Source organism: Macrobrachium rosenbergii, chromosome 11 (genome assembly GCF_040412425.1).
Source record: "Macrobrachium rosenbergii isolate ZJJX-2024 chromosome 11, ASM4041242v1, whole genome shotgun sequence".
Lineage (NCBI taxonomy): Eukaryota > Metazoa > Arthropoda > Malacostraca > Decapoda > Palaemonidae > Macrobrachium > Macrobrachium rosenbergii.
The window spans coordinates 8,877,948-8,896,333 of record NC_089751.1 but is presented as its reverse complement, the minus strand read 5'-3'; the positions used below and the strand labels follow the sequence as shown (position 1 = coordinate 8,896,333).

General features: G+C 35.6%; 1 long non-coding RNA gene across 1 annotated transcript; it reads left to right on the top strand.

The window, feature by feature from the left end:
- The first annotated feature begins 411 nt into the window (after positions 1-411).
- LOC136843124 (uncharacterized) lies at positions 412-5,796 on the top strand. Its single transcript, XR_010854455.1, has 3 exons — positions 412-547; positions 1,545-1,627; positions 5,409-5,796. It is a non-coding gene; the product is annotated as an uncharacterized lncRNA (long non-coding RNA).
- The last annotated feature ends 12,590 nt before the right edge of the window (positions 5,797-18,386 follow it).

The following is an 18,386-nucleotide window of genomic DNA, read 5'->3' as shown; positions in this document are numbered from 1 at the left end:
ATTCAGGTAGTTTGCTAAAAAGGAAGAGTAAATGGCAAATCTCCTTAATAATAATAATAATAATAATAGTGATAATAATAACAACAATAATAATGACTAATTATAATTTTTTTTTCAGATGGGCTAACTACTGATACATAATTGGGGTAGTTCACGAAAAAGGAAGAGTGCCCGACAACTCTAATAATAATAATAATAATAATAATAATAATAATAATAATAATAATAATAATAATAATTTGTCGATTTTCTGATCATCGCCTTAAATTTCTTCGGTGGCGAAAGGGCGATAAAAGCGGCGTCCCACAAACAGGCAGTTGCAGCGGTCGTTGGCTGTTATCCTCAAGAACAGCTTGTTTCAGTGTTGTTGAGTCTCCGGCTTGGTAAGACAGGTATCGTTGATACTAACTCGACTTACTAATTCATTTGCGTTTGGGATCTCGGCCGTGTTGTACAGGGGGATCGTTGGTTTTCACAGTGTTTGGTGTTAAATACAGTCCTCCACGGGGACGACACCCTCTCTGACGGGGCCTTGTACGTTTTCAAAGTAGGTATTTCTTATATTTTATAACTTTCAGTGTTTTCACGTCAGTATCGTATTTCCTGCAGAGTAGTTCTTTTTTAATTTTGCTTTCTTGTATGATCCTCTCTTCAGGCGGTATTTTGTTGTATAGTCTTGGTGCGCAGTGTACAAATGCGCTCTAGCCTGACTTGCGTTTTGTTCTAGGTTCAAGTCACCTATTTGCTTCACTTGTATGTCTTCTGTTTACATTATTCATTGGAGGTCTAGAGAACCTAGATCAGTTTCTCAGATATGTCGTATTGTGAATAGACTCTGCCATATTTTAGGCGTGCTTCAAGGTTTGTTGGGTTGGCGAGTGGATACTATTGCCCGTTTTGCCTTTTATATTTCTTATATTTGTTATATAGAATGTGATACTTAGCTATACTTGAGCTATGACATAGTTGTATGAAAGTTCTCAGTTTGCGGGTTTTGTATCTTCGAATATTGGTATTTTCGATTCTGTTGTAAATTCCTACAATAACTGTTCAATAGGTATGTCAGGTATTGTAGATTGCCTTTCAACACGGTATTTGACTTGTCTTCGAAGCTTATTTATTACTAAGCTGAACTACATTGCTTTGAGTGGTAATTCCATGCATTTGTTTTATACTAGCTATCTTAAGCAGTGCTACGGATATTTTAATTTTAACTTTATACTGCAATAGAGCAAGTCTTACGATGCAATAGGGTTTAAAGTTTCTTGAGGTTTAGACAGGCCTAATTCGACTACCATAGCGTTCCTAATATGGGGTATAGTTTAATTAAACTTAATTATTGTAGGCTTGAGTGGCAATAAACTAGTAGTAACGCTTATCAGTATTTGTAAAGCCTTGCTTGCTGGTCCTTGTCTAGTATTTTAAAATTTATCAGATGCCCCAGCTGATTGTAACCAATAGTCAGCCTTTGTTCTTTCCACTTGCTAGAACATTTTGGGCTTTAATATATATTATAATTTATATATATATATATATTATTTCAGGCCAGGTGTGTCGTTAAATCGGCGTGCCACAGTCATTGAATTGTTAGATGTACCGATACCTCTTGACTAAACAGGATTAATGGGTGAGTAAGTATTTCTTGTTTTTTTTTTTAGTTGAGTGACAGCAATTCCCCAAACATTTTTTAGCTTAGTTTTTTCAGAATCAAAACTCAAAAGTTTTCATTTTGAGTTTAGGCTTTGTTTCAATGCATTTAGTTTTTTTCAGATTCAGAACCCTAGTTTTGAGAATTTTAAACTTTCTTTAAAATTGCAAAGGTTAAAATTTAACTTAAACAGCTTTGAGCACTTCGAGAAATTTTTGGTTTTTCAGCCTCATAACTTTGTTTTTTAAGTACTTAATTTTTATTTTTGTTTAGTTTAGTTATATTTTAGCCATATTTTAGCATCAAAAGTTAAGTGTGTTGTTGAAGTTGTATTTAAGTGTGTTGTTGAAGTTGTATTTAAGTGTGTTGTTGAAGTTGTAGTTGTGTTGAAGTTGTAGTTGTGTTGAAGTTGTAGTTGTGTTGAAGTTGTAGTTTTGTTGAAGTTGTAGTTGTTGTTGAAGTTGTAGTTGTTGTTGAAGTTGTAGTTGTTGTTGAAGTTGTAGTTGTTGTTGAAGTTGTAGTTAAGTGTGTTGTTGAAGTTGTAGTTAAGTGTGTGTGGGATTTTGCTGGTTTAATGTGTGGAAGGTAATTTTTGAAAGTGTAGAGTAAATCTATTTTTTTAAAGTTTGTAGTGTAAATCTAGTCATTAGTTAAGTGTGTGTGGGATTTTGCTGGTTTAATGTGTGGAAGGTAATTTTTGAAAGTGTAGAGTAAATCTATTTTTTTAAGTTTGTAGTGTAAATCTAGTCATTTTTTTTTTAACTAAGTGGATTTAAACTGGTTTATATTTAAACTTTTGCCTTGTGGTTTGATCTTGTAATTTCAGCTAGTTGTTTTTTAGAATGAATGTGTGGGGGATTTTGCTGGTTTAATGCGTGTGGAAGGTAATTTTTGAAAGTGTAGAGTAAATCTAGTATTTTTTTTCAAAGTTTATAGTGTAAATCTAGTAATTTTTAACTAAGTGGATTTAAACTGGTTTTTATTTAAACTTTTGCCTTGTGGTTTGATCTTGTAATTTCAGCTAGTTGTTTTTTAGAATTGTAAAATTTAGCGAAGTCTTATTTTGGAATTTTGAAGTTTTTGAACACGACAATTTTCAGAGCTCCTGAGTAATTATTTCAGCTGCAAAAGTGAGTTTTGCGTGTAAAGTAAAGTAGAGTTTTGCGTGTAAAGTAAAGTAGAGTTTTGCGTGTAAAGTAAAGTAGAGTGAGTTTTGCGTGTAAAGTAAAGTAGAGTGAGTTTTGCGTGTAAAGTAAAGTAGAGTGAGTTTTGCGTGTAAAGTAAAGTAGAGTGAGTTTTGCGTGTAAAGTAAAGTAGAGTGAGTTTTGCGTGTAAAGTAAAGTAGAGTGAGTTTTGCGTGTAAAGTAAAGTAGAGTGAGTTTTATGTGTAAAGTAAAGTAGAGTGAGTTTTTGCGTGTAAAGTAAAGTAGAGTGAGTTTTGCGTGTAAAGTAAAGTAGAGTGAGTTTTGCGTGTAAAGTAAAGTAGAGTGAGTTTTTGCGTGTAAAGTAAAGTAGAGTGAGTTTTGCGTGTAAAGTAAAGTAGAGTGAGTTTTGCGTGTAAAGTAAAGTAGAGTGAGTTTTGCGTGTAAAGTAAAGTAGAGTGAGTTTTGCGTGTAAAGTAAAGTAGAGTGAGTTTTATGTGTAAAGTAAAGTAGAGTGAGTTTTGCGTGTAAAGTAAAGTAGAGTGAGTTTTTGCGTAAAGTAAAGTAGAGTGAGTTTTATGTGTAAAGTAAAGTAGAGTGAGTTTTCGTGTAAAGTAAAGTAGAGTGAGTTTTGTAAAGTAAAGTAGAGTGAGTTTTTTGCGTAAAGTAAAGTAGAGTGAGTTTTTGCGTAAAGTAAAGTAAAGTGAGTTTTTGCGTAAAGTAAAGTAAAGTAAAGTGAGTTTTTAAGTAAAGTAAAGTAAAGTAAAGTAAAGTGAGTTTTGCGCGTAAAGTAAAGTAAAGTAAAGTGAGTTTTGCGCGTAAAGTAAAGTAAAGTAAAGTGAGTTTTGCGCGTAAAGTAAAGTAAAGTAAAGTGAGTTTTGCGCGTAAAGTAAAGTAAAGTAAAGTGAGTTTTTGCGTAAAGTAAAGTAAAGTAAAAAAAGTGAGTTTTGCGTAAAGTAAAGTAAAGTAAAGTGAGTTTTTGCGTAAAGTAAAGTAAAGTAAAAGTGAGTTTTTGCGTAAAGTAAAGTAAAGTAAAGTGAGTTTTGCGTAAAGTAAAGTAAAGTAAAAGTGAGTTTTGCGCGTAAAGTAAAGTAAAGTAAAGTGAGTTTTGCGAGTAAAGTAAAGTAAAGTGAGTTTTGCGAGTAAAGTAAAGTAAAGTGAGTTTTGCGAGTAAAGTAAAGTAAAGTGAGTTTTGCGAGTAAAGTAAAGTAAAGTGAGTTTTGCGAGTAAAGTAAAGTGAGTTTTGCGTGTAAAGTAAAGTAAGTTATTCTTTAGCCACTTCCGAAGTCCACCTTTGCCGGGGTGGCGGTGCCACCTGCCAGGCAAAGGTGGACTTTCATGTTGTGCATGGTGACTTGGTCACCATGCACAACAGGAAGTTCAAAAAAAGCATGGTGACTTGTCACCATGCACAATAGGGATTTCAAACCAACCAACTTCTTACTTAGGTTAGAACTGCAAGGTTGATAGTTTCCGTGTAGCTGGGACTTAATGGGAAGTTAGATATTGAACTTGAAATATAGTATAGGCTAGAATAGGGAGGAGAACGTGCTAAATTTTATATAGAGGGGTTAGGATGAAGGTAATAAATGCTAGTCCATCTCTTAGGGATGCTGGGAATAGACTTGGGTAAAAAAACGTGATAGTCAGACCAAGGGAGACATTTGACAATGCAAGTTATTAATAGCAGACGATATTACAGTACTTGAGCCCTTTGTTTGGTCATGATGCAAGTTTGAATGTATTAGTGGAGCTGAGAATAGGGTAGGATAACTTGACATACTTTTATAACTTAGAATTTCATTCCCACTAGTAAATAGAAGTAGACAGGTAATAGGTGGCTCTAAACATTTTTCTAAGAGGCCTAGGTCTTGGGATGTTAAAAAAATTTTTTTGGGCACTGATGTTGTGGGCTTGTCAAGTACTCTTAATAGGCTGGTTAACAGTGGAAATTGCAGTTAACATTTTTGCACTCTTGTTGACGCCGTTCCGTCAATGCGCTCAACACCTCCACCTTCCCCTCTTACTCTTCAAGCAAAGCATTCATGTTAGGAAATACATTTCAGATTGCATTGCATATATTCATTGACCCCTACCTTCATCTACCTTTCCTCCAGCGCCGAAGGTTGCTTAGGGAACCCCTTCCTTATTCTGAATTCAACTTAATTTTTTGCCCCGTGTGGTTGTGCAGTTTCAATTCCCTTAAGACTGCATACTAAAGGACGAAAGTTGCCAGATAGTGTTTGCATTGCATGGCACCTTTCATAGTTATGTAGTACTAAAGTTAGATGCGGTTGCTTCAGTGTAAGATTGGTGCCCTATTAAATATATCTTAAAGGATGGCACACTCTCTGGTTGTCTTTTTGGGAGTTTGAAGGAACAATGGTAGTAATATATGGGATTGTTAATGTGAAAGTTGATGGCAGTTTGAAGTAACAATAATACTAATACATGGGATTGTTAATGGGAAAGTTTACTCAAACGATATAGTATTGATTATAATAATCTTAGAATAGCTGCTGGGACAAACAGAACACGCTGTTTTCACTTTTAAGAGGATAGGTTATGTCATGGAAACTTTTATATTATAAAATCAAACCTACTTTTCTTGTGCACAGGCTCTTGGTGTAGCTGCAGCAGACCGTAACATCGACACTAATGCTAATGGAAAGCAACTTTTTTCGTTAAAACTGAATATCTTGCGAGGATTCGAAGTGCTCTGAATTCGGTTACCCAGACAAGAACTCAACTTGTAGACGCTATGCATGTCCTGTGAGGATTAGAAGTGCTCTAAATTCGGTTACCCAGACTAGAACTCAACTTGTAGACGCTGTGCATACCCTGTGAGGATTCGAAGTGCTCTAAATTCGATTACACAAACTACAAGAACTTAGTAGATGCTGTGCTCTACCTACTATTCAATCTTTTAATCTGATTACTTTGGTTATGTAATAGTACCTACATGTATGAAGACCAGCTTAATATATGTCTGTAAACCTTTGTCCACTTTTGTCCGTTTCTTTAACCCCAAAATGTCATGTGATGGGGGTAGACTTTCTAATTACTCCTTGAAAGAGAAAGAATCTCATGAAATCAAGGGAATGGTAGTTACTGCTTGGTTGGCTAAGAGGTAAGATGGGAAATTGGAGAAATGAAGTAACTGAAATAATTATTTTTAATTCTGAAGAGATCCTAGTATATTAACCTCGAATTTTGGTGTTTACTTGCAATAGTCTTTGCAGATTTAAACTTCTATTCAGCAAAGAGATATTGTATTTTGACCCCTCTGACAGGAATAATTAATGTTTTTTAAGATCATTCCTTGCGATCTGGAGATCGCACTTGGCTGAGAACACTGTAAAGGTGACTTGAGCTAAGGTAGTTGGGAGTGAAAGTTCACTTGACATGAGATACCGCCAAGAAAATATTTTAAGGATCTTCCGGGGTTGAATTGAGTCCAGATTTAATAAAGGTTATAACTAATTTATGTAAAAAAGTTAAGCAGGCAGCATATTTTCAATAGTGATAGTGTAATGTCCCGAGAGTGGTTATTGCTTAAGCCTATAAATTGTTGAAGTTACTGTGATTGTCGATGATTACTACAACACAGGCTTTAGCGTTGGACTTGCATGTATCGGAGGCTTTAGCGTTGGACTTGTATGTATCGGATGAGCGAGGCGATAGGAATGCAGGATTAAAAAGCATAATGCATAGCTTATTTAGCTGGTGGCCTTGTCTCTGGCTCTAAAAATTTTTGAATGTTAAAATTGCTCAAAGGATTTCGTGAGGATGGCGTTGTGCCTCTGGTCCTTTGTTTTGCCAATCTCTTGGTAATACTTAGAATTAGAATTGCAAGTAAATTGGGTTCGCTTTAGAATTGAGCGCCAGGACAAAGAACTTGAGAAAATCGGTCTTCCTTTTATCCTGGCTACGATCCGCAAACTTCGGATAGCTAAGGTTAGTCAGCTAATTCAGGCTTTACATCTGGTTTTTGTTTGTGCACTGCCGCGAAACATTCTCCAATATTGTTTATACAAAAAGGAAAGCCAGAAAATATCAAAGCACCTTTTTCGTCTGTTTCAAGAGATTTCCGTCCATACCCGAGTAATGAACTAATACGGATACCTGCCAGTTAATAACCAGTTAACTGAGTTATCCGCCAACCGATTGCAGAGTTATCAACCATGTGAAATGTCCTAAAATACTTCAGCCTCTTTACTGATTCGCCCAAGTGATTGGTGCTAATCTGCAGGATTTTGATATTTTGTCGCCCAAACTATGCAGTGAATAGTCTCTCAAATGATATTGACTAATGCCCAAATGAATTGTGCCCGAAAAAAGGTCACATGAAGTTATGGTGGACGGTAATAAAATCAATAGTAAAGTCACAAAAGTCATAATTTTATAGCCAAAAAGTTTTGGGGTAGAAATCAGGAATTATATTACCTAAACTTTTTGTACATTTTTTTCTGTAAATGTTCTGACATGTAAAATTTGTTAAATTAGAAATAATTCATTAGTAGTTTAACTGGCATCATCATGGCTCTGAGGGACGTTTTCGATTTCAACATGTGATTGAACGCAGCTAGTTTATCGTACGATGAATGCCTTGTTTTTTTTCCCCTACAAATATGGACTGCAGTGAAAAATTTTTCTTAGTCAGGAAATGAGATATCAGATCTGGGGGAAGAGCACCAGTTACTTAATTAAATTTTTGGGGATGTAGGGCGACTTGGTGACAGCGTTACAAACACGTGAGTGGAAACAAAGTCAGCAACCAGCGAGAGGCGACTTTCACCTGGGAAACGTGCGGGCGAAACAAGCTAGTCCCGCCAGGGAGAAGCCGAATTTTTGGCGTAGTTTTGAATATTATTTTCGGGGGTAGATTGTCGATTGGTTTTGGGGAGAAAGGATTTCTATGATTTATAAAGCTCAAGTAGAGAAAACAGGCTATCGATTGGATATATTTTGGGGAAGCTATATCGAGTTATTACAAAGTTATGGACGGTTTTGGGGTGGGTTTCTGTGAGAAGCCATCGATACCTAGTACGAGAGAGACGGATGGCTTCTCCCAGAAGCCCCAAGATCGGAAAGGGTTAATCACTGGGAAATTTCTGACTTCACAACCGCTTAGGACACTGACGCCATAAAGACAAAAGGAGAGAAGAAAGAAACTGCATCAGAAAGACTATTAAAAATGTTACTCCAATAGAAATATCCTTAGCGTGTTCCAAATTCTCTTTCAAGTATTTCCTCTCCCTCGTCCCACTTCTTCAGTAGGAAGGACATAGCAGAGGAGAGAGAAAGAGTAGAGAGTGGAAAGGTCAATGAGGAGGGCATCTGTCAACTGTTGGGGGTGGGGGTTCACTAAATGTCTATGGGGAACTACTGCTATTTCCTTCCCACTTAAGTACGGAGAGCGCCAGTGGACCCCATTAGGGCGGCATCCCTTCCCTCGTCTTTAATGGGCGGGTTTGGGTGGGGGAGAAGTGTGTGTGGAGTGTAAATCAAGTAATTCGCAGGAGGCACAAAGGGCGAGAAGGAATGGGTCGGAAACAGTTAATGAAGGGATAAGAGATCAGGACGGTCATCAGAAGAGATTCAATTGACTCTCTCTCTCTCTCTCTCTCTCTCTCTCTCTCTCTCTCTCTATATATATATATATATATATATATATATATATATATATATATATATATATATATATATATATATATATATATATATATATATATATGTATATATAATATATATATATATATAAATTATATATATATATATATATATATATATATATAATATTATATATATATATATATATATATATATATATATATATATAGAGAGAGAGAGAGAGAGAGAGAGAGAGAGAGAGAGAGAGAGAGACAACTAGTTTCTTTTTACCACGTAAGTAAGAACAAACATTCTTCCTTTCGGATCTTTGTCTATGTTGTGACAAACGTATCGGAAAAGTTCAAAGAAATCGAGACGTTAATAGGGCATTATAGTAGCTGTAATTGCATATACTATATGTATATATATATATATATATATATATATATATATATATATATATGTGTGTGTGTATTACTGTGCGAACGCATATGAGTATATTCTGTCGGTCTGTCCGTATGTACAAAATGCATGCATTATCACACATGCAATTAACGTCGATCGTTAACTCATTTTTGCTGTGATGCTTTCACGAATACGATTGTTGTTCCGCTCGTAATTCAGTTAACCTTGTCACTAATTTTTCTTAAGGCAATTAGGTAATCATTTATGAATATTACTATCACTTTCTTCCTGTAAAGACGCCTCTTGTGTTGCTTTCTGAATTACGAAATTTTTACTATATATATATATATATATATATATATATATATATATATATATATATATATATATATATATATATATATATATATATATATATATACATATATATATATATGTATATATATACTGTATATACATATGTATATAGATAGATAAATATATGTATATAAATATATATACATATATATATATATATACATAGTGTCCATTGAGTCACCGTGCAATTTAAAATACTTGTAACTTTGTAACTATACATGACAGAATTAATCTGTAAAAAGGATAAGAAAGAAGAATGACTTAAATTATTTTTTGTCTTGTTAATTTCCAACATGTCCACCATCATTACTAATACAAAGAAAAGTGCAATTCTGCAGTTCTTGGAAAACATTTTCCCGCTGATGTTCAGTAATACCTTCAATCACATCAGTTATGCTTTCAAGTCTTCTAAAGATCGAGGCTTAGTTGAATAAACAATACTTTTCACTTGTCCACTACCCTGTGGATCTTCAGACACAATGGGTCTTTGTTCACTAAAGATCCCATCAACAGCAACTCGATACTGCCAACCTGTAAGGAAATCTTAAAGTAATCCTAGGACATATCCACCCACTCCAAGATTCTGAAGTTTATAAATAAGTGCCTTGTGATTTACTAAATCGAAAGCAGCACTATATATGTATGTACATATTATACCAACTTTCGTGACGCTGCAGTTGTTACTATGATTACTCATCTTCAAATGCGTGTTTCCTCTTTATTCATTATTAATAATATTGCGTCAGTTATTACTTGTATTAAGTATTACTTATAAAATTAATTGAGAATACCGATGTAGCTATTGCTATTATTATTGTTATTATCAAAACGCAAAAATCTGAGAATCGGCAAGCACCTTACTGGGGAACAGGAAAGAGATGTTAAGATGTTCACAATTTGCATTTCATAATGAGTATAATCAGTGTTGGTAAAAAGAACTAGCACATCTTAGGTTCTTACCCTCATAGATCAAGAATATAACGGCAACCAGTATTACCTGCTTCTCACAACTTGATGCTCTTTAAGGCAAGAATTTTGTTCCATTGCGAGTCTCTCTAAATGATACCCAAGTCTGAGACTGAACCTCGTCCCCGTCCCAATCCCATGCGAACCGGTTCTCAAAATCCAGACCCAGTTTAAGAACACCTTCTCTTAATCCCCTCCCTCCTTCATCCTGGGTCCCCGGTAGCCCTACTTCCATCTCTCCTTATCGTTGAAAATCCTGAACTAATTTGATGCAATATTTTTTTTTACGGGAAATACCTGTCTGTAACATGCTCAGTAATAACTTTATTGCCATGTCAGAAATTTACGTTGGCCACAAGATCCTGCCATCCGTGATGCAGAAAATGAGAATTTGAGAGACTTTTTAAGTTCATCGACGCCAGTTACAGAACACTGTTGCTGGTCAGCCAAAAGTCAGTCTGGCTTTCTTGTGGCATGAATACCTCTACAAAAGCGTGAGAGCTTCAGGTGACTGTAAAGGATGTTAGATTATAATTAATGATATTCATACTTCTTAGGAGACTCACAAACTTTAGTAAGTTACAAAGCAATATTTACAGTTCTACAGCAAATAATCGATACTTGATGTACGTATGTAGAAGCGCTTGACAATTTACGAAGAAACAAGTTCCAACCACGTAATTGCTTCCCTGACTGTTTACCCACGTCCAAGAGGTACCATTATTCCTTAGGAATTATTGCTGGAAATTTTTACATAATTTCCCCTATTCCAGGCATATCATGAAAGATTTAAGGGACACAGTTGACATCAAAGGCAACGTAAGTTTCGTGCAATTGGCAATACGACTGCAAAATTATTTTCTTTCGGTCACCGGGAGACCAAAATGCTGCTGTTTTGCTCATTTTGTTGTTGCGTCTGAGGTTGTTCCCATGTACAAACTTTACTTGACAGACTGAGACTTCCTCTTGTTACTCATGGATGATATTTTTCGGCGTCTAACAAACAAACCCCTCACCCTTCCACTACAAAGATTTTCTTAGAACACATCTAGGGAATTTAAAATCATCGTCTGGCAAACTATATCCATGCTAACAAATATCAGCAACCCGCTAATTCAGAACATTAGGCCGTAAGGTATGATTGCGAAGCTTACGAGGAATTTAGGAAAATAGTACTTTCTCATTTCAATAACGGAGCCATCGGTGTTTTTATTTTTATAAAAAATGTGTACATTCAATGACATTTTATGTTTCAGCGTTTTTACACCACCTTAAATTTATAATTCATCTGAGTAATTTTGTATACCAAAGCAAGAGGAAAAATACTGGTATGAAATGCGATGAAATTTCATGTTGTGATACCTATGTATTTAAAATCTATATTAGAACATTTTGATGGCGTAGATCTCGCGATTGGGTAGAGGTCCTGGATTATGATAGAGAATAAAAAGATATCCTCCGGAACGGCTAAAGTAAACTTCATGTTTTTCACGTGTTACTTACACATGATGGCAAATTAAATTTGACTGGCGTCAGTCCATATAAAACTTCGTCCGTGGTGAACTTTATACTTGCAATCGTTCCTCTAATTATTTGGTAGGTTACTGCAGTGACTCAAAGCTCTTTACATATATCTCGTCACCTGATCATACGACTCTCTCTCTCTCTCTCTCTCTCTCTCTCTATCTCTCTCTCTCTCTCTCTCTCTCTCTCTCTCTCTATATATATATATATATATATATATATATATATATATATATATATATATATATATATATATATATATATATATATATATATATATATATATATATATATATATATATATATATATATATATATATATATATATATATATATTTATATATATTATATGTATATATAAAGAAAGAGAGAGAGAGAGGGCGGTTGTAAACGCAGACTTATTGTTGTTTTGTACAAGTAAGTTAGAAGTAACTATGCAGATGTTGTGTATGGTCTTGGTAAGTTTTTGTTCTCTCTCTCTCTCTCTCTCTCTCTCTCTCTCTCTCTCTCTCTCTCTCTCTCTCTCTCTCGTAGTTCGTCCAACTCACAGACGGCCAGCGTTTGATTTTCGAACCGGATGAGGAGAAACGAATGAGTGTGATACCAGATATTCAAAATCCTCTGCTACTTAAGTATTTAATTATCACCTAGTTGTCAGTCGACTGTTGTGAGCCTCATCCACGGTGAAGAATGGGAATGAGAGATGAGAGAAAAAACACAAGACCTGACGATTCACTGCTCAGTTAAAATGTCTTTAGAATATATAACGCGCTCATAAAATAACCAGTTACATTACTTTGTTTTCAATAGGTCATACTCCTACTGAACATATCTAAGCTACATTTGGGGGAAGCTGCTCCTTCAGTTATCAAACAGAAACAAAGAAACATTGCCTCATGCAGACCCCCCTAGACTCGGAGGCTCACGCAATGAGAGGAAGTTGCAAGGCTGCGGTGAACGACCCCAAGATACGTTTATAATGTATCTTTTCCTCGGGTTATCCATTTCCTACCGAGGCGCCATCCAGCCGCCAGACCGGATGCGTGGATGCACGCATCACCTGCGGTCGCAGTCGTTCCATCCTCTTATGTAAACACGCTCACCTTGTTATTGCGTCGCTTCGCTCCCCTGACACGGAATTTTTTAATGTTCGGGTAGAATCCGCGGCAATTTCCTACGCCATATTGCTCCGGTGGCGGTGAAAATAGTAAATTGGGCTGCAAAGAAATTTATATTATGATCAAGGAATATTCGTAACCCATAGCAGTGATAATAGTTATACCAGTGGCACTGGTAATTGGCAAGTCCAGATGATAATGACAGTATTTGAGAATAACAGTTTTTTTTTTTTTTTTCATGAAATGTGTACAGCAGAATCAGCATAAAACACGGACCATGAACTTTCCGGTACCTGTGGAAAATATGCATATCAGACTATAAGGAATGTGCTTAAATTATACAGATTATTTTCTGTTTACACAGCTCAGGGACGTACAAATAAAATTATATGGATTTCTTACAAACTAGCGGCTGCCACTTACATGTAATGCTCCAGTGACGGTAATAATGTTATAGACAATTGCGCTACCTTAGTAAAGTCAATTCATGTAGTTTTTAGGTGTTTTTTAAGAGTCTGTGGGAAAATATTGTTCCTTTTTTACGGCGCTGAATTATCACGTGTAAATAGCAAATCCACCCTGCTGTCATTTACAAAGCATAATGCTTTTTTTAAGGATCTGAAGGATATTCACAGTGGGTGATCCAGCTGGCCGCTCGGAGTACAGGGAGATTCAAGTAAATTAGGAGCATAAAAGTTGAAAAATATAGAGTCTGTTTAATGTAGTTTACTGGCTCAGTGAGAAATATACTTTAAAGAGAAAAGGGTTCACTTGTTATTGATTGTCCTTAATAAACATGTGAGTAATACCGGATGGAAGAATAAGGTATAAATATTCAAGAAAACTCATCGAAAAAATTCTTTTAAATGTAGTAAATTCAAATATTTATGAGGGTAACTTTTAACAGTTCGTTATTAGGGACACCGTCAATCGTTTAAAAGAAAACTATGATAGAATTCAGTGGGCTTTCCTTTGTGCTTTAAGTTGAAAGGACACGTAGAAATGATGTGAAATTAAAGGCAACATTGCAATTTTAAGTCATGAAAGTACGAAAGAGATATTCGAAGTGTTTAATTATAGTGCTGGAATCTCTGAACAGAATCCGCTACAGTGCAGATCATCGCCATTACCACTTGTCGATGACTTTGCTGAATGTGGTACGTGATGCTACGATATCCATGAGAATTTATTTATGTTATACATTAATTTAATTTATTTACTTAGTATCTAATACCAAACTCAAACAAAAAAACACCATTAGAAATAAAGGCTTTATGTTAAGCAGAGCGGGAGTAAAAGACAGAAAGGTTCGGGAAAGTATTTAAAACGAGCCGGAAATGACGAGAATAGGAAAGCATATATCATGTGCACCACCATCAAATATTAACAGGAGGACAGGACAGATCGAAAACGACCGAAGCTTATATGCTGTGTCATGAGTGAGAAAACTAGTAACTGGTAAAATATCAGACTACGGCAAAAGCTTCTGAAATATCTAAACTGAAGAAACAAAATTCTTCGGTTTTAACAAGGGGGGAAATTTTCTTAAAATTAATCTAACAAAGATGAAGAAGGAAAGTCTACAGAAAGTCCCACGTGATTGAAATGATAAAACAAAGTATGTAACAATCAGAAACTATGAAAATACATTAAAAGTGAAGTTAACAACAAAGCTTACGTCTCTACTGATGAGGCAGCGTTAAGTGGTTTTAAGTTCCGTCCTAAAAACACAAGGACAGCGAAATTATCTTCTCAACTAGAACGGCCGTGATAGTCGTTCTCACATGTGACCTAGATAATCAAAATAATATTTGCAGTTGTTAAAATATGTGCTTCACTTCAACACAACTCACTAAACAGTATCATATATATTCAGAAATACTTTGAAATGCCAAATGAATAGGACAGATTTCAATAAAATATACAGGTTGTTTGACAGTACTTAAATCTATACCTTGCATTCTATTTTTTTAATACAATTTTTCAGCGTGGCCTGTACTTCAAAGAATATGTGAAAACTAAATCTTTTATCTTTGTTTTTCACATTCATCGATAACATTAGTTCAAATAAATATATACAGATATAACATTTCATACACAATAACTTCTGACGGATTTCTTGCACGCAATACAGATTTTCATAGGTTTGTTTCCTATGCTTTGACATAAGTCTTCTGATTTCCAGGTGGTTCTTGGTTACCCATACGCTTTCTTTATGATGTTGGTTATTAACCTTTACTGCCATTCTATTTATCTGGCATGCCTAAAGATGATATTCTTATACCATTACTCTTCTGCTGCTTGATCACAGAGTGTGTAGTAAACCCATTACATACCCAAGGAAAGCTGTTGATCATGGTGCCATTTTTCAGCCAAAGGTTTCTGTACATGACTCTGGCAATGAGTGCTAGTAAAGCTACAAAGTTACCAAATACTTCGACTGACCAACATCTTGTTAGAAATTCTTTGATAAGTGTTTTATACCAAATGGTCAAGAACATCAATAATCTTATTAATTATATTTTAAACCCCTGAGTGTTCCGGAAGGCGTTTTGCTGTCATCTTGGTTTACAGCTGAAAAATACAAATTGCTGTAAAAGGCTACTCTTGTTTGGCTTGTCTTGATAAACCCAGAGGATGAAATTTTCACTTCTGAAAAGCTCAGCAGAGTAATGTTCGAAACGTGAGTTTTCTCTGACACAGGAACTTTCTATCTTGTCTGATCCGTTTTGGTAACAGGGATTGTCTCCTTCGCTGACAGATGAAATACAAAAATATAAGATATTCCGGTGTGGCATATCTGCCTGTCTTCAGGAATCAATGAAGGTGGAGAGAATAACGAGACTGTTTTTCATTAGGTGGTCTTATTTTAGTTATATATATATATCGCTCCATCATTACAAGACTATATATAACTCCAAAATCTTGATTTTTTCAGGAGAAGCGTTTTAAAGTTTCAAAGTCCTATAACTTTAACAATTTTACCCAAAGCACACTCAAGTGGAACCCTATTTATCTAATTATGATAGTAAGTTTTGTTGCTTTGGGTAAAATTGTTAAAGTTATAGGACTTTGAAACTTTAAAACGCTTCTCCTGAAAAATCAAGATTTTGGAGTTACGACAGTCTTGTAATGATGGAGCGATATATATGTGTGTGTGTGTGTGCGCGCTCGCGTGTGTGTCTGTATAGATAAATAGATAGACAGAATGTGACACGGTTTCTTGAAAAAGATATCTTCATTGTTTTTACAATATACTTTCAACGGACCACCCTTTACCGTAAGGTAAACGAACATGAAGTCATGTAAGCTTCCAATTCACCTTATGGGGCAGACCAGTTTTCTTCTGCCTCAGTGCACATCGGGTCGGACGTAGCTTACTGTTATCTGGTAACAGTTATGGTGTGCTCTTCGTGCTACCTTTCATAATATGACATTTTCCATGATGTTAAGAGCATGGGGTCTCACGGAAGATATTCCTTAGGGAACGTCGACCTATAAAGCTTGCTGAGGTATAGGATCATCTTTTGTTTCCTCTGTACTTTTACTTTCACCTGAAGAATATTCTTTTGTTGCTCACTTTGATCGCTGTGAATTAGAGAGAAACATAAAAAAAGGGTAAAAGAATGTTATCAGAAATGATAATAAGCGCTTTATATTAGTAAAATTGTGATAGAAAAACTGGTATGAATATTATTAAAAGGAATATCACTGGGCACATGAAACAGCTGAAAATTATCGCCAGAAGAAAATTCATTGTTCAGTAAAGGAGAATTTATGTGAGTGACTAGTTCCTTCTTGGACGAGTCGGTAGAGTTCTCGGCTAGCACTTTGCTAGACCCGGCTAGGCCCGGGTTCGAGTCTCCGGCCGGCCAGTGAAGAATTAGAGGAATTTATTTCTGATGACAGAAATTCATTTCTCTCTATAATGTGGTTCGGATTCCACAGTAAGCTGTAGGTCCCGTTGCTAGGTAACCAATTGGTTCTTAGCCGCGTAAAATAAGTCTAATCCTTCGGGCCAGCCCTAGGAGAGCTGTTAATCAGCTCAGTGGTCTGGTTAAACTAAGGTACACTTAAAAATGAATGTGAGTGACTACTGTTACTACGAGTATTACCTGTCATACACCTCCCTCTCAGATTATAAAAATTCTTCACTTGTCAGTTAATTTCTCAAGGTGGTTTTATACCGTGCTATCTTTTTAGGAGTAATGAATTTGCGGATAAATCTTTGAATTGGGAACTGAAAAATGTCGGTTAGTTTATGCCGGAAATTATATGAAGTTGTAGGTTGTAGGGGATCTTGAATGTGTTTCTTATAGATTTCGCATCTTACAAGCTGAGGGGGCGGCTGTATGGGTATGTTCTATTTATGTGATTGTGTATTTGATTGACTTCCTCCCATGAAATCTGAATCGAGAGATGTCCAGAAATGTGTGTGTGGTTTATTCTTTTTTTTTTTTTACTGAAAAAGTCAGCGTTTCTTCCATGAAGAACAGCTATGAAGAGCGTCTAAAAATTTCCATTAAGCAACTGGATGTAACGAGTGTATAGGGATAAACCTTCCAGGAAATGGAATCAAAATTAATAAATTGCACCGTAAAACGCAAGTGAGCACAAACACAATGAAGTCAGGAAAGAAGCTAAAAGAGCGCGCGCGTGTGTGCATACGTTCTAAATGTGCTACGTTAGAAACAGATTAAGTTTAATATGTTTGGAAAAATTACATGTGTTAGTAAAATTAGTAAAAAATTTCAAAACTATTCATCTTTCCTGAGTGAAATCAATTGTATGAGAGAGGCATAGGTCATAGTCGTATTGAGCTCCATAGATTGAAGACTGAGGTCACAGTAAATAAAGTAAAAAAAGTGATCGCGATCTAGCTTCTATCTTAACCATGCCGTCAAAAAAAAAAAAATACAGCAGCACCAACAACAGCAATAGCTTTAATTATAATAACAGCTGTCTAAAAGATTAAAGTGGCCCGAGAAATTCCAGAAATGACGTCGTTTAACTTAATTGAGACAGCAAGGGAACAAGAAAACAACAAACGAGAAATCTGTGCAGGTATCGGCAAGACGTCTTTCATTTCCTTTTGCATTTTATTAATAACAATAACATTCTATTAAAAAGATGGAAGTCTCTTCACTTGCAATATTAGAAATCTCCTCAAAGCACGTAAACAAAAATTTGAAGCAATACCATCAGTGGTCTTTGCTGGCCCGAGGCATATTGTTTCACTGATCATGTGTTTTAGTATAAGAGGCTCTGTAACAGCCTTAGAGCCTCTTTACAACTCCCTTCCCGCTGCCAGTCCTATCTGGTTCAATTTTCGACGATTTTTGTCGATAATAGCGAAGTTATTCAAATTCAAACTTAGGGAAGCGTGTAGTTATAAGAAAAATAAGAGCGGAAGTAATCTGTGTAACAGTTAGGAAGAGTTTCGTAAAATTGGTGGGTCTATTTTAAAGAGATTCGCAGAGCTAACTTTGTCTTCCAAGTTACGAAAAATTCATTGAGCTACTGTAACTACATATAATCTCAGAAAATCGCTTGAGTCTTATTGGAAATGTTCCTAAGATTAAAAAAAGTTAAACATTTACATTTTACCTTATC